This window comes from Cuculus canorus, chromosome 6 (genome assembly GCF_017976375.1).
Source record: "Cuculus canorus isolate bCucCan1 chromosome 6, bCucCan1.pri, whole genome shotgun sequence".
Taxonomy (NCBI): Eukaryota; Metazoa; Chordata; class Aves; order Cuculiformes; family Cuculidae; genus Cuculus; species Cuculus canorus.
In genome coordinates, this window is record NC_071406.1 from 20,383,762 (window position 1) to 20,400,241 (window position 16,480).

General features: G+C 38.3%; 1 protein-coding gene across 3 annotated transcripts in view; it reads left to right on the forward strand.

The window, feature by feature from the left end:
* Positions 1 to 16,480, forward strand: part of CSRNP3 (cysteine and serine rich nuclear protein 3) — a 106,019-nt gene that overhangs the window by 9,452 nt on the left and 80,087 nt on the right. Inside the window, exon 1 of one of the 3 annotated variants that reach the window (XM_054069233.1) lies at positions 6,996 to 7,078. The exons of 1 other annotated variant lie outside the window; for it this stretch is intronic. The gene's annotated coding sequence lies outside the window, so the exon portion shown is untranslated. Of the gene's footprint in view, positions 1 to 6,995; positions 7,079 to 16,480 lie in introns of those variants that run through there. One more of the 3 variants, XM_054069234.1, reaches the window with a different exon arrangement.

Here is a 16,480-nt window from a genome sequence, read left to right on the forward strand (position 1 = left end):
GCATTTTGCTATTATCCCTGTTCTTATTGTTTTTCCACCTTTGCTGTGTGAATGAGATATTTGCAACTAACTGCAATAGAGCTGCTTAAGTTCGGAACACGTGGCTTCATGGTTTTGAACTTTTTATTATGTTGTACTACTCTCTGCAATGAAGATTTCTGAAAGAACTATTGAAGACTGTAAAAAAATAAAAAAAGAGAAAAGTATTTATATCTGTTTGTTATTTAATAAACTTCCAAGAATACACACACACCATTCCCCACACAAACACAGAAACATGCACACGCTCGCGCATATGACCTCTCAAATCAAATTTCAAGTGTTTTCTGTAAATGCAGGTTCAGTAACAAGATCTGTGAGAATCGATTACTCTGAACATTCCATGTAAACCATGCTTGCTTTTGAATAGGAACTTTGAGCCCATGACAGAAATGCAGGTATTAAAGACTGATGCTGTAATTCCTTCATCAATAAAAACATTTATTCATGGTCCTAAAAAGGGGAGGGGAAGAATATCTTGTACTTTCCATGTATAGTCTTTGGTATTTATTAAAGTAATTATTAATAAAAGAATTAAAATATCCAGGCAGCCTGGGACCAATGGAAGCATCTTGGTTGGGTTTTTTTTTCAGATAACTTTATGTGTAACTGTTGGCTAGGTCAGAACTAGATTGATTCAAAATCAGTTTAAATCCTTCATCAGGTAAGTGCATTAAGAGAGGAAGAAGGAATATAGATAAAAGAAGGAATTAATCTAATCTGCAAATTAAGCAAAAAGTAAAAGAAACCTTATTAATCTTTCAGGTACTCAGCTGTGGTGATGAAGTAAAATCTCATAAGGCACCTGTCATAGCATTGGAAAGTGGTACTCCTCCCTGACCTAGCTGTCAAACTGTGTCTGTGTTCTTTGCAAAAGGGGTAGTATCTCATCTTTTTTCTTACGGTGCTGTGCCAGCACCGTGCTCTTCACTGGAGCAGATATGGCTCAAACCCAAGAATTTTTTTACAGCTAATAAAAACTGTGTTAGTAAACTTGTTCAGGTTTGCTTAATTTTGCCTTTCACTCATGAAGTCTATGTTATGGCTCAAAAGAAACTTGGTTTTAGAGTCTGGTGTTTTAGGTTCATATATTGTTATTTAGTTATGGGAAGTTAATGCCTGATTTGGGGAAGAACTTACCTGACTTAATTGCTGTTATAGGCATAAGCAAAATTGGAAACAATATCTGTGCTAGAAAGCTGCTTTATAAGATAGTCACAGGTGAATTAATGGAAATCCATATATATTCTTGTGCAGAAGTTCTGTGCTTTTCTCTCTTTTGTGTCATGTATTATACCACTTTTGATTTCACTGAAGGCTGATGACTGTACTCGAGTTGATTGAAGGAATATATATGGACCTTGGTAAGCGCGTGGGAGCCTGAGGAAGTTGAATCATGTAGCTTGCATTTCTAAGAAGCGAAAATTAGTCTGCCTTGAATAAGTTTCTCAGTTCTGCCTTGAGATTTGTTCCCATGTGGCGCTATTTTCATGGAGGTTTCTGGTGTTTTTTACACAGCCTGTATTTTTTTTTAAAGAGGAAGGGGGAATTTATTCTGGTTCTGCTTGGTTTTGTTTATCAAAGAGTGAAGGAAAACATGCCTGTTATAATACAGATGCTGCAGTACCATTTCTCTTAAAAACTAAGGTAGGAATTAATATAACTTTGCTTTTGGCCTTCTGTTGCACAGCTAGCAGTGTAGTTGGTTTTTTTTGGATTGCCCTGCACCCTCTTAGTTTTTACAGCTCCTTGATAGTTAATTCCTCCTAAAATAACACGTATTCAAGTGTCAAGTCCACTGGCCAGCATGGTCACTTTCTCGCATCCCTGTGTGCCATATAAAAAGGTCTTAGCTTGTTACTGTTTTAAACTGGAACAAACACTGCTCAGCACAGCTGCTTCAGAGACAGCAATCTTCTAGGTTCTGTTAAAGAGTAAAAATGTATGAATGCTGTGGTAAAGTAATCCTGTTCTTCTTTCCTGAACCAGTTTTGGTTTTCAAACTATAGGGTGGTGTGTTCTCTCTGTGCGTTGCCCGTAATTACCCAGCTGCTTCTTCAATGTGCACAGCCATCCCTTCAGGCTTTATTAAATACAGTCAGTAGGGCATTGAAGCCAATATAGCTCGTTTTATGGCTTCTACGTTTTAATATGTTGCTATTTCTGACTGTGGAGTTCTCTTCGAAAACTTATGGGAACTGTATCACACACATCCTATTTGATAGTGTCTGACTATTTAAACCTCAGGTTCTTGAAATCCTACATGCCTTGAGAGATTTCTGAGGCTACACAATGGCATATGTCTACCATTTGTGGTAAAGAAATCTTAATTCTTGGTTTGATTTTGATCATAAATCATATGTAATTTCCTTGAAATGACAGCAGCTTTGAATTAAGGAAGCTTTGGCCTGGATTTCAAACATCAGTGGGTTCCAGTTCTTGTGACCACTTTCTCCAAGCAGCAGCCCTGAGTGTGCGCTAGTAAGTCATACTTAGTTCATACATCACTTTCTTCCTTGTTCTCTGTCAGTGTTTACTCTGCTTGAGGACCATGCTGGCAAGTTTCTTAATGACACTGGATACTGAGTTCCATATGGAATTGTCAGGGCTGTGGAATTGAGATAGGTTTGTGGCAGCCTGACAAGCGTGGTGCTCTTCAAGGATCTTGCCACAGATATGTAAGATGTAGGATGCTGAGAAACAAGAAACAAGGTATAGTGTCTCTCTCCATTCAGGAGATCTAATAGATCGAATATGTAGAATGTGACATATCGTCCTTGGATCTTGGTGGCAGAATGGTAAATAAGATCCTTATTTCTAGACTATGTGCGAGAAATGTCTTCTGATGCCCTAGTAACAGTCTTCCAGGAGAGTGGTTATGCTGTAGATGATGTGACCTCTTCCAGCATTAATAGGTGAGGTGATGGCTCTTTTGCTCCTGAACCTGCAGCCAATACCCCGGTGAACAAACTGTGAACAGTCTCAAATATGTGTCTGTAGCTCTGTAGCTTCCTTTGAATATGAGGCTTCACCTATGTCTTCATTAAGCAGTGTGATAGAGCTGATCTCATCCTTGACAGAAGAGATCTACGCTAACTGGTTTCTAATGAAGGACTGTGTGATCAACAATCACAGAATTACATAACCTGAGGATAGTTACCTGGAGTCATACACTGTATGAATGCATGTGTGCATTATTCAGTGGAGATGAAGAGAGGTGTTACTTGCCAATAATTGGAATTCTTGGAGATACGTAAATCTACAAGTACCTTTTGCCTTTAGCCATCCTTTCCCTTTCCTTCTTTCCTACTTGCAAAGATTTGCATTTCAGAAGAAACTAAAATGGTGCAGAAGGTGCTGCCCGGTATCCTAAATATGAGAGTGGGTGGGAAATCAGCACATCCTGTACTAAATTGCAAGACAATAAAAAGTGATCTAGTTTTGAAGTGAACATACCTGTGAACCATGGGGAACTACAGTTACTCATAAGCTCTTATCATTATCTCACTATATGCCTTGGTGCTTTGTTTTGGTTTTTTTCTTTCAAAGTGTGAAATAAAGGCCACTAACAGAAGACTAGATGCAGAACTTCACAAATCAGATCCTCCTTGATATCTGATACTTGCAAACAGATTTTAGTGTTGATTTAGCTTTACAGAATTTTATCTTTTCTGCCTTTAAGTAGGTAAATACTTCATGGTTCTAGGAAGGGAACTGGTATGTGTACTAAAGAAGCAAGTATGGACAAGGTATGCAATGGAATAAAGGAGAGAAAGGAAATTAATCTGATAAAATAGAACAGCTGCAAATATTTTTTATTTAAAGAAAAGTGAAAAAAAAAGCATGAGGCCTACAGAGAAAGCTAACTGGACTACTGGTAGAGCCTTCCAAGGAAGAGGAGTGGAACAATTAGATCTGCTAAAAGAAGAGGCTGAAAGCAGATACTGTGGGAAGGATCATGTTTAGTTTTAGCAGTGTGTATTACCAAATGCAAGAGAATTCTTTGAGTTTCTCATTATTTACTGAGCTTTGTCAGTTCATCTTTACAATCAGGGTTGTCTAAAGTATTAAGATAAAAATGGGTTTTATTTGCTTGGGGTTTTTTTTTTCTGGCAGCCCTGAGTGTTGAAGTGTGTATGGTTTTATTATCATAGTAAATAACTTGTACTAAATGAGTGTCATTTTGCTTGTCTCTTGTGGGTCTGCACAGCGCCTTTCAACTTTGTGTCCGTGATAGCTTATCATTAACTCTGGAGTAGGAGGTAAAAATCTTGACTGATAAGCCTAGGTGTTGTGTGAGTTGCAAGTGAAGCTTTAAGTGGGATCCGTGAATGGTTTGTACTGGACTAAACCAAGCTAGGAACTGCCTTCAGCCCTGATGGCATAGCTATATAGATGTAGTCAAATGACACTGGCAACCTTGCGGTTTCTGATTTCAGCTGATATTCTTTTGATTTTACTTGGTCAGTACCATTATATGGTAAGGCAGAGTGGATTACTGAGATGTAATTTATATATACTTTCTAATTTTTTTTTCTCAAGCTTTTTTTTTTTTTCATGAAGGAAATGATCCTGTAGCATATTATACTTCCATAAAGGAATTGCCAAAAGAACCTTCATTCTGTGTAGAGTCAGAGAAAATGGAAGCAAATATTTTAGTGGCAACAGACATAATCAGGGAAAGGAGAAGTAAAGAAAGGTATTACAGGAGTCTGCCTTCTAATGAAGCCTTCCTGTTGTCCAGTGTAATGGTTGTGGAGGAAAAATATTAAAATGTATATTGTATGGAATATTAAGTATAGGGAAGTTAACAGAAAAAAGAGCCGAAATAGCCAAATGAATATAAGCACACCCACTAATCGCTTGAGTCACAGTGGGGGCTAAGTACAAACCTGAATCCAAAGAGGACCCTCTCTTCATCTCCAATGTGTATATGGGATTAATTAATCCAATAATAGCACTTCGGAGCCAGAAAGCCCTGTTGAGATCGTGCGAGTACTGGCTCTGGAAAAGAACGTTTGGATTCAGGTGCTGTGCCAGGGAGTGGCCAGGGGAGCAGGTAGTTGGGAAGGGCTGGTAAGCCAGAAGAAGCTGAGGTGGCCCGACAGTACCAAGCAGGTTGGGCTGGGGCACGGCTGCCAGGATGATCCAGGAGCCCAGGAGTCCCATCTGTAGTCGAGGGGCAGTTCTGAGGTCTCCCTGAGGCAGTCCCCAGGGGTCTGGGTCAGAGGACAGCTGCCCAGGTCTCGGCACGGCTGCAGCAGAGTGGTAGCATGGCGTGGGCTGGGGCATCTTTATTGAAAATATAATAAATCCAGTTATAAGACTACAATTCTGTATGTCCATGTGTCTCCCTCGGCAGTTGGGCTGGTTGAGAGGCCAAGCTTTGGTGCTCAGCCCCAAATTTCTTTCTGGAGATAAAAAAAAAAAGAAAATGAAATTGAAGACGTTTTCCAGCCAGTAGCTTACCAGGGCAAAAATGTCTGTTTAGATTTTCCTCACCGTTCCCCACTAAAGAAAATCCTATTGATTGTTTGGATTTAGAAATCTAATAGTTATTTTAGGTTTTTAATGCTTGCAGGAATGAATTTCCATTGCTCTAGGCATCTACGAAGAGGTTTTATGTTAAACTGAGGCAATTTGGTTAAAAAGACACCCACTTTACTTGTTAAGACAGAATCTGAACGTTACGCACAGGGTCCACTGGCAGTTCGTTATAAGATTGATGGCTAATTTTTTTCAGAAGATAATACAACTATTACTTCGTAGTGAAAGTATGCTTTTTTGTATAGTCTTGCTGTGGTTAAAGATCAATAATTCAGTGAAGAGGATAGATGCTCTTATCTAAAAGTATTCACAGTTAGTTCTATTGGAAAGCCATAGCTGAAGATTGAAATTTGTACACACAAAGGTATCTGTCAGCTTCTGCTGCTTAACATTTTCCTTTCAAGGAGAAATCCTGGACTACAAGTGCTTTGATGTGGCAGTAAATGCTACCTTTGCTAAGACTGAAGACTCATTTTTGGTTTTGATATTAGTTTTAATTAAATGGTCATAAAATCTGATACTGCTTTCTTCAGCTGAGCTGATACCTGATTTATATGCGTACATAGAAAATAGAACTTCCCTGATCTTGGAAAACCTATTTTCAACTCAGTTTAAGAGGTTGCCAATAGACTTATAGCATTTTTGAGACAAATTAATTGAAAGTTCTTAACCTAGTCATTTTTTTGTATTTGAATTCTTATTTAGATAAAAAATTTTGTGTGGACAAATTTCACATATCACATTGGGTTTTAGCTGCTGTGTTATAAATACAGTAAAATAAATGCATGTGCACTGATTATACAGGTAGAACTTTATGTAGGTAGAACTTCAAGAGAAAGTATCTACTAATCTCTTTCAGATATTTTGTAAGTACTGCTTCAAAAGGAAAGAAAATGTATTTAGTAGGAAATTACTGGCATCCGTCTCTGAATTATTCTAATTTGCATTGAGATTTCAGATTCTTGCTTTGCATAAATGCACCACTGTTGTTTTGATAATCACAAAATTTCTTTAATACACAGCCGCACTCTTCACTGAAGATCTGGATAGCTGAGTCAGTTGCACAGAAAGTATGCAGGCAATAACTGTGTTCCTACAGCTGTTTGCTTGGTTTTTTCCTTACAAAAAAGAACTGAAGGGGAGAATTTATATTCACTAGTGGAGCTGAAGGTTATTAATAGAGAGATTTATTTTTTCTTGTCTTTAAATTTTGTCATTACCTTCCAGTACAGAGCGTCCTCGCTGATTACTAAGTAGCTCATTAAAGCTGGGTTTGAGATGTGCCTTTTTGCTTTGTTTTCTTCTTGCTGCTTTCCCATTTTGCTAGCATGCAGATGGGGGTGGGGAGTGGGAAATAAGGGAGAGAGCATGTTCCAGCGGATGCCAGGATGACTTCAGTTATTGGATGACTGCTGTCTGATGGATAGAAAAAGGAGGAGTAAACCTTTCAGCCTGTGCTGACGGAGCTGAAACACAGAAACCCTATTTACAGGTAAGGATGAAAAAAATTGCTGTTCTGAAAGCTATTCTTGACTCTTGCCACAACATATCTTGAATATTAAAAAATGCATGTGCAAGCATCTTATCGTTTGTTCCTCATTAATGCCTTTGAAGCTGCTTTTCACGTTATTTCCTCTGCCTGGAAGGTTTCAGCTGATGTGAGATCCATAGACAGTGAAATCATAGGCATGCCTGATGCTAGCTGACAACTTTCTCATGTGACGGTATAGGCATTGCATCTCATTGATGCTGAAGTTGTTCATTACGATGTAGGAAGAGAGGTCTTGTGTGTGTGTGGTGGAAATACTGTGGAAAATACAGCGTATGCTGCCACCAGGAAAACAGTGCTGGAAGATCTAAAAATATTTTCTTTAAGTTTAGATAGGAAAAGGACTTAGAAATTAATTGCTTCTAAAACTTTACATGTTTTTAGTGTCAAGCATACAGTAAACATGGCTCTGCAGAGAAACAGTTAAAGGGAATTTGTGGATTTTTGCATTATTTCTAGGTTTGGAATGAATACGGTTTTTAATCCAGTCATAAAATTGTCTTTCATCATAAAGAAAAACCATGCTCCATGTGATTAAAATATGTGTACAAGAGACAAATCGTGTTGTACCTACAGCAGTTACGTAGCAGTTTTAATAAACTGTTGAAATAGCTTCAGTGGAACCTGTTCTGCTGAGTTTACGTGTAATCAGCAGCTGTTAGTTCACAGACTCTGGGGATGGCAAGTAGCAAATAACTTGCATGGTACAGAAAATAGATTTGTTTATCAAGCCATATTATTTGCAGATACAGGACTACAGGCATAAGTCCTGACCCCACTGGAAGAATTGTGAGGTTTTGATACTGGCCTCACTGGGGCAAGGATTTCAGTGTGTCAGCTCTCTATTGACTTATTTCTATGTTTTACGTGTAGCAAATAATTGTTATACTACAGGATCCTGGTTTTCTGGTTTGAAGCAGAAATTTTCATTGAAATAAATGAACTGTGATTATAAATTCTTGCCGATTTATAGATGTGTGGTTTTGTGTTTTTTCTTTTTTTTAAACAATCGGACATTTGCATTACTTCACATTAGTGATGGGAATAGCGCTATAGTGGGAAATAATTTGCTATAGATAACTATATATTTGGTGTACTTACTCTTTTGAGTATCTGCAGTAGCTGCTTTACGATAATTAAGTATCCACTGTTTACTTCTAATGTGACTTTTTTCCTGGAATTTCTTGAGGTTGATTATATTATTAGGAAATACCTGATCTATAAGCAATTATCAGTATATATGTTTTATGGAAGAGGTCCCTTTCTTAAAGTAATATAAAGCAGTTGTTAATTCTCATGGCATGTGTCCATGTCTTTTTGAATGCTGTATTCTAAATGAATCTGTTAATGAAATAACTGTTACGTTGTGAACAAGTAATTTTTAATTAGCTAATTGTTCATCTTTTTACTGCATTGAAAATACAATAATTGGATTATTTAGTTGTCACAGTCCATTTATGTAGCATTCAAAGGAAAATATTATATTCTTTCTGCTTGTTTTGAGAGTACACAGTCACTAAATATATTTTTAAAGCTGTAATAGTAGAATTTAATTTTAATAGATTTTGGAGATTAAAATCAGTAAATGCGTGCATGCATTTCTGTTGTATTCACGGACAGTGCATGCCCTTAGACCAGACCCACAATTATTAAAAAGTGGTGTTATTAAAGAAAAACTGGGCAAGGTTAATAAAGCTCTTACTGAGTACTAAAGAGGGCTGGAAGAAGATTTGTCCTCTGTATTTGTACACCTTACCAGTCACACGCATCTGGAGTGATGTCCTTTTCTCCTAGCTTTTTCTTCAGAGAACAGAGCCTGATATTTTTGCTAAACAAACAAACAATAAAAAAATTTATAACTTACAACAAATGTCACTGATTTCCAAAAATATTCTAAAAGACTGACAAACTATCTTTTTTTTAATACAGGAATGTCAACACTGTTGTTTAATACTGACTGAAAAAATAGATGGTTTGCATGCTAACATTTGTTATTTGTAGGGAATGACTACCTATCTGAAAGCACAAGCACAACTCTTAAATTAAAATCTCACATCTATGTATTCCAATTACTTTTCTTCCTTAAACGAGAAATCTGACTCAAAGCAGCTTCAGTACTGGAGAGGAGTTGATGAAAACAGAGATCTAGTTCCACATATATTTAAATTATTCTGTCTCCTTGGAAACGCTGCTGCTGCAGATGGATTTGGCTTTTGGTGGCTAAAAATATCTCCCACTTAATAATGACAGCATGAAAAATACTGAATAAAATGACTGTGTTGTCACTAGTTTTTAAGTTCCGTAATGATTCAGGTATTCTACATGAACGACAGATTTGCGTTTTCTGTCCAGTGTTCCCTATCAGCTGCTTCCAGCACTCACCAGCTCACTGAAAATGAGATAAGCTCATCAGTCTTGTTTGCGGACATTACTGAGAAAGGAGCATGTGAGTGGGAGGTAGGATAGATGAAGAGTTTGATAGCAGGCAGAAAGTTGTGGAAAAAGTTCACGGTGGTGGTGCGGGTATGGGTTATGTAATACTTGAGGATACTGGCTTGTTTCCAGTGAAGTCAATGGTAGGCAGACCATGCTTAAGCCCTGCCTTTGTAAATTAGCAATTAGTGAATAAAAGAACGTCTTTTTCTTTTATTTATTGCAGTATCTTTAGAGAATGCTTTCTTAGCAGTTGTATGTGTAGGTGATTTAAACATCACACAAATGATTCTAAGTCAAATATTCATAGCTTAAACAAAAGCCAAAACCTAAATTACTATTTATAAATTATTGTTTATACCCTACACATATCAAAACTTCTTTTGTTAGCTGATATTCAGTATATATGAATAAATATATATGAATTTTTTGATCTCCTGTTGGATGACTTTCTGCTTGCACCCAGAGAACAGAACACATGACTAACATTTCCTCAGTGCTGCATGGTGGGCTAAATTTATCTCCTTTATTCTTTCATTTTGTTGGTATATGTGTGATTTGTTGTAGCATAGATCAGAATTGCTGATTAATTTTCAATTATTGAATGAGGCATTCTTCAATGTTCTGCAGTGTCTCAAAGGCATGTAAAATATTACAAGGTATTCTTACACATCTAAATAATGAATCTTCTGAAAATTAATATTAAAATAGATTTTTAGCTGACAACACAAATACCAAAGGTCATTTCAAGTAAAATTTAATACTTGGTTTTGATTCATTAAAATGAGTAAGAGGAAAGGATCTGGTGTCTTTCATTCTGTAACAGGCTATTAACATGTTAATAAGGCAGATTATTAAACAGAAAGCAGAAACTTTTCTGTGAGGACAACAAAACTTAATGGCAGGCCTTACTAAGAATAATTTGGTTTGTATTAAGATGAACAAACCTGGGTTACTTTAATTTTAAAGATCCCTTTCCTGTGGTACGTAATTTAAGATTCCATTGAGTAAATAGGTACATCTATACATTGTTTGGAGAAGGAAAGTTGTGATAAATCGCTGGAACCAGCATCCGTATGTTTTACAGTGATAGTAAAGTTGTGTCATTTTGACATGAATCCTTTGATTTCTGGATGTATAAGCAGAAGTTCTCATCTGCTGAAAATAATGAGAAAGTTTGCACATATTGCCTGTCATTACGTCTAGGTTGTGGAAGATAGCGATGATAACATGGAGAAAGTACTGCTTTTTTGTTCTGATTTGGTTTTTTGTAACAAGTTGCACGCAGATGAGCTGAGGCTTCTGCTAGGCTAGGTTTTCAGCAATTTTCAGCATTATTTGTTCATGTCTGAATAAAGACTTCTGTGCTATGCAGCTAATAAAAGACCACGTAGGTGCAGAGAGACTGTCTTGCCACATTTGTCACACTCAAAAAAAACCTGCAAAAATATCCATTTTTCTTGTTTCTCAACTCTAATCTAAAATTAGAATATTTTTTATCTTGTCACGTAAGTAGAACCATTATTGTCAATTATGGCAAGAGGATGAAGGATTTGGTCCTCTGTTACCTAAATTGACATGTACACTCCCCTGTCCCCCCCCCTTCACAGACAGGCACACTGCTCTGTACATAAACCATCACACTGCGAGAGTTTACTCGTGTCTTCTCAGGTAAAAGGAGAACCAAGGTCAGAGTTGTTTTTGCAAGTATGTGCCAGTACATTTTTGTGTCACAAGTTCATATTGCACTTTTTGGGGTTCAGATGTTCTGATTTAGGGGGGCCTTGGGTTTTGTTTTTTTTTTGAACTGCTAATTTAAATGCAGATTTCATAGGAGAGAGCAGCTAACGCTGTATCAGGAGGCAGAGATCATGAGGCAGAAGGGGAGAGCTGTTGAATTCATGCTCTCTCTGCTGGCTTTGATGGTAATGGTGAAGGAGCAGCCAGGCTGTGTGTTAAGTAGCGTGCACCAGGAAGCCAAGTAGCACGGATCAGGGCTGTGGTGGTGTGAAGGCTCCTTTGGCGTATGCCAATCATGACCACTTTGGCAGGAGCATACTGAAATACGCAAGATACCCTGCCATGTTGTGCAGTTCCTCTGCAGGCAGTGTGCAAGACTGATGTTCATGAAAGAACTGCGTGGAAGACCAGTACTGAAATAGTATGAAGACAGGTTGCAGTGTGTCAATTAATATCACTGCCTGGGCTAATCTGGGCAAAATTTATATTAAACACTACTTATTTCCGGTACTCCAAGTTGATTGCATTTCCAGTTTCCACTACAAAGCTCAATCCCGCTGCCATTCTTGTAGCTGGGAGAGGTATAATGCAAAACTGCTGTACCAAAACCATGCTGTGAATAGTACTGCCAGTGTCAGAACCTCACTCCATTTGTTGGGGAGGGGCTAAGCAAGCCAAATGTTCTGTGTCCTTTTGCAAAGAGGTGCAGTAAGTAATGTGTTGTTAGTATGCTGTCTCCCATGTAGCAGATGGACCAGTTCTTCCCAGCACCTGCACGCTCATTCTTCTCTAATCCTGTGTATCCGTAGAAGTCAGTAAAACTTGTAGCAGTGATTTTCTGTTTTCACATTTCAATTTTATGAAGAGTTGTGACATCTTCTGGCCAGAGCTCTGCTGTAGGCAGTGCCGTTATACAGTCTAACAAGTATTAAGTCTTTTCTTGGAGATCACGTGCAAACTTAAAAATTTCTTCTAGGATACAGATACTTCTGTTGTGAAGGCCAAATACATTGAACTGCAAGAGATAATCTTCTATGGAGATTTTGGGTGAAGAGAATTTAAGTGATGAAATTTCATCATTAAGCTTTAAACCTAGAAGAGGAGTGGCCAATACCAGGTTTTCAACAGTGTTACATGAATAAGTTGGAAAGCACTTCATGTTGGGCCTAGCTAAAAGTGTTCTAGGTGACTTGGATGGAAGTTAGGCATTATGAATCTGAATTTGTGACCCAGGTTCAGCATGACTGTCTTGAATCTTCTGCGTGCCTTTAGGAGCCAGTGCCATTTATGCATCTTTCACACATGTAGGAGCAGTTCTTCCAGGAGCAAGGTTAGAAAATTGTTACAAATGAAACACATGCTCAAACTAAACACCTTTTTTGGGCAAGTATCATCCTGATAGGAGAGCCCTCTTGCTGAATGCCTCTGAATCCTCTTCTACCAGTTATGCCTTAGTTATTGGAGGCCTGAACACTAAGCTCCTGGATGCCTTAGTTGAATTATCATTGCTTCTTACTCATCTCGTTTTGCTCTTTGGGGAGCATGCTGAGAGAAGACTTAGGAGAACTAGCCTACAATTTTCTTCTGTTGGCTGAGTTATACGAGCATTTAATTTAACTGTTGACATCAGTTGATATTGATAAAAATTGAACTTGGGCGTCAGAAGGCTGTTTTACTGAAGAGAGCGATATTTACGTGCTCGGTGCATGTAGGACCTTATGAGATGCTTCTGAAGGACTGCGGCAGCCAGATCTATCGCCATTGCATCTCTACTTTGAGTAGAGATGGAAGGTAAGCATATGCCAGTATCCTTTCTGCATTCTAAATTCACTGCCAGTGCAGCTAGTTGGCATGTGTTAGCATGTACAACGATGTGTAGGCAGTCTAGGAGATAAGTGGATTAGTACTCAAGTGTGAAATCAGGAGTGCTGCAAAGTGATGGTATAGAAACCCTGCAAAGAGCAGACTTGGCAAGATTTGGCTTGCAATGCCAGAGCAGATTCCCCAGGTTGAATTGTGCAGCCTCATCTTGCAGGATTTACTTAAGAGCTATGGATTTAACTAGATTGAAGCAAACAAACAGCAAAAGACTTCTCCTAGTTTAGGTCTGGGTTAACCTGACCACTGCTGTAAGCACAAATTTAAGTAAGATTATATTAATTTTTTCCTGTGCCTATACAGAGCAGTCTCCAAGTAGAATTAGCTATGTGTTTTTAATTGTTACAGATTGTAGTTGTGAAACTATCAGAGCCTACCTCTGGCAACTGGTACTTGTGATTAGAGCTGCCAAATACAGCACAACATGTATTGCAAACATTAATTTGAATTCTTAACAGCTGTTTGATTCATGTTCATGTACCTCTGTTGTTCACTGTTTGCAAGCATTCATGCAAATGGATTTTTGTCTGCATTAATGCAGTCCTTTTACATGAATAGTCATTTTCACAAGCAAATTATATTCTTTGTGAGAGTGATGTTTTCACTGTAGGTGCTTTTGGTTTAGACTCCCCCTCCCCCTCCATTTCAAACTGTCAGTTACACAAAGAGCAAAATAATTAAGTGCAATATGTGGAACCAAGCAAACACCTTGATTAGTTCACAACCATCTCTACTCCTGACATGTATTCAGCAGGTAAGAAAATTGTCTTAAAAAAAAATCAGGCTTTATTTGCAAGCTAAGAAAAAGACTTAAATTCAAAAGGAATATTAATCACAACAAATAATCCAAACTTCTCTGTTTGAAAGCATCAATATTCATGATTTAACAGTGAAATTATTTGCCAAGTCTCTGTGGCATGTTATAGTGCATGCTGACTGGCCAGTGGGTGGGAGTTGTTTGTGATGAGTACTTTGCGGTAATGTTTTATGTGTAACATCTGTTTTCTGCATCCTCCTGTTCAGTTTGCAGTCATTTGCATAGGAGTTATTTTTCTTCAGAAGCAAATCTGTGTTTCTACAACAGACTCTGTCTGAATTTTTCCATATTTTCAGTTGGTACATTTGAGAAAAGGCAAAATGCAGTGCAACTCATAAGTCAGATCTTTTGATGCCTGCTTCTTTATTTTTATTTTTGTTTTTATTTTCAGATAAAATTTTTTATCTAGGTACATTTTATCATGGTATGTGATCAGCTCTCACAAGGAATTAATACAAAATAAGGTTTCATAAATGAATGAAAGAAGCAATTAATTGGATTTTTTCTGCTAAATGCCAGTGTGTTTCACTACTTCTCTTGCTTTTCCTGAGCTTTGGTCAATAACAGGTTCCTATAGTGAGGCTTTGCTTTAAATTATGAGGATATATAATCTGAGGCAGTCTTTAAATTTTTCTTTGTCACTGGGCAAAGATTTTTGTCAATTTTGTATTTCCATGTTGCAGCTTGTTGTCTGATTTATTAGTATTCACGTTTCAAGGCAATAGCTGAAGTGCAGGTTGGGAGAAATGCTTTCACCTCTTCCTGTAGTATGTATCCAATGTGGTCCTGTCACTTTTGTTTTGCCAATTGTTTTTTAGTTTTTCCTTTTTCTGTCCACAGATGTCAGTGAGACACGGAGGATTTGGCAACTTAAAGTTAGGTTTTGTAGAGCAAGTTTGGCAGTGGTACATCCTGGAGAAGAAGCTTCCCCTGTCACCCCTGCCTTCCCCTCACTCAGTTATTCTAACACCGCTTTTCCTGTGCTTTTCACTGGGACTTGGAGATACCTGCTTTCTAAAGGGCTGCTGTAATGAGATTGTTGCCATGGTTTTGTAGAATTTCTAGCCTCTTCAGATACAAGAGAAAATCAATCCAGCCAGGTTTTTACATTATTTTACTTTGTAGGTTCCACGTAGTATTGTGACTGTTTAAAATATATCCCCCCACATTTGCATTGTATCTTCTAGTAATAATATGTTGCCTCTGAACTTTTAAAATGTATGGTGCCTGCCAATTATCTGGCATTGTAGCAAGGCAAGGCCGGTTGCCATGGAGCTTTGAGGACTTGCTTTGCTAGTCAGTGTACCTGCAGCTAGAGAACTGGTTAAGCGATCTCTTTGTGGCCATAGTTTCTTCAGGATGGAGGAAAAATAGGAAAGAAAAGAGGAAAAATAGATGAGAGGGTGTTTAAGAAAGATGTGTCCTTCTCCCAGCCCACATCCATCTTATGCTTCTGCTGTGGCAAGTCACAGTTTCCTTGGAGGATCCTCAACTGTGTCAGGCAATTGGTGTTTCACCTAGAGCTCCCCCACAATGTGTGTAGCTGTGTTAGTATTGTTCCCTCTGCTTGAACTATGTTTTGCTTTGCTGTGGATTAATGCCACGTTAGCATGGTGAGGAACACGGCAGAGGATGATGTATCACATCACTGTGCGGGGATTTTTTTGTTGTGAGGGATACATCAACAAACAGGAAGGATTCTAGTGCCTGCTTGTTACTCAGTTGTGTGAATCAGCAGGATGCTGCTCCAAATCAATCCTTGCTACTAAACAGCTATTTAATAATTATCCAGAAGGGTCTGTTTCAAATTAGACTTTTCAAGGCAGCTTTCTCCCTTTTTCACGCGAACCGGCAGTTGGATTTAACAGTCCTCCAGCTGTAGGTGGTGGTTACTTTTCAGAGTTGGCTCTGAAGGCTGGACATCACCGGTGCCCTCATGGAAGTCCAAGAATATTAACTAACCACTCTGTGCATTTGCTTTTCTTAGTTGTGGCATTTCATTCTTATAGTGGGTCACAAACTTTTGTATACCAGATTCTCAGAGGAAATACACGCATTTGCTCATTTCTTTTCAGAATATACTTATTCATAGAATCATAGAATTATAGAATCATTTGGTTGGAAAAGACCTTTAAGATCACTGAGTCCAACTGTACCTGTCCACTACTAAACCACGTCCCCGAGCACCTCATCTACCTATCTTTTAAATACCTCCAGGAATGGTGACTCAACCACCACTTTGGGCAGCCTCTGCCAGTGCCCGATAAGCCTTTTGGTGAAGAACTTTTTCCTCATGTCTAATCTGAACCTCCCCTGGTGCAACTTGAGGCCATATCCCCTGATCCTATCACCTGCCACTTGGGAGATGAAACCAACTCTCACCTTGCTACAACCTTCTTTCAGGTAGTTGTAGACAGTGGTAAGGTCTCCCGTCAGCCTTCTTTTCTCTAGGCTAAACAACCCCGGTTCCTCTGCTG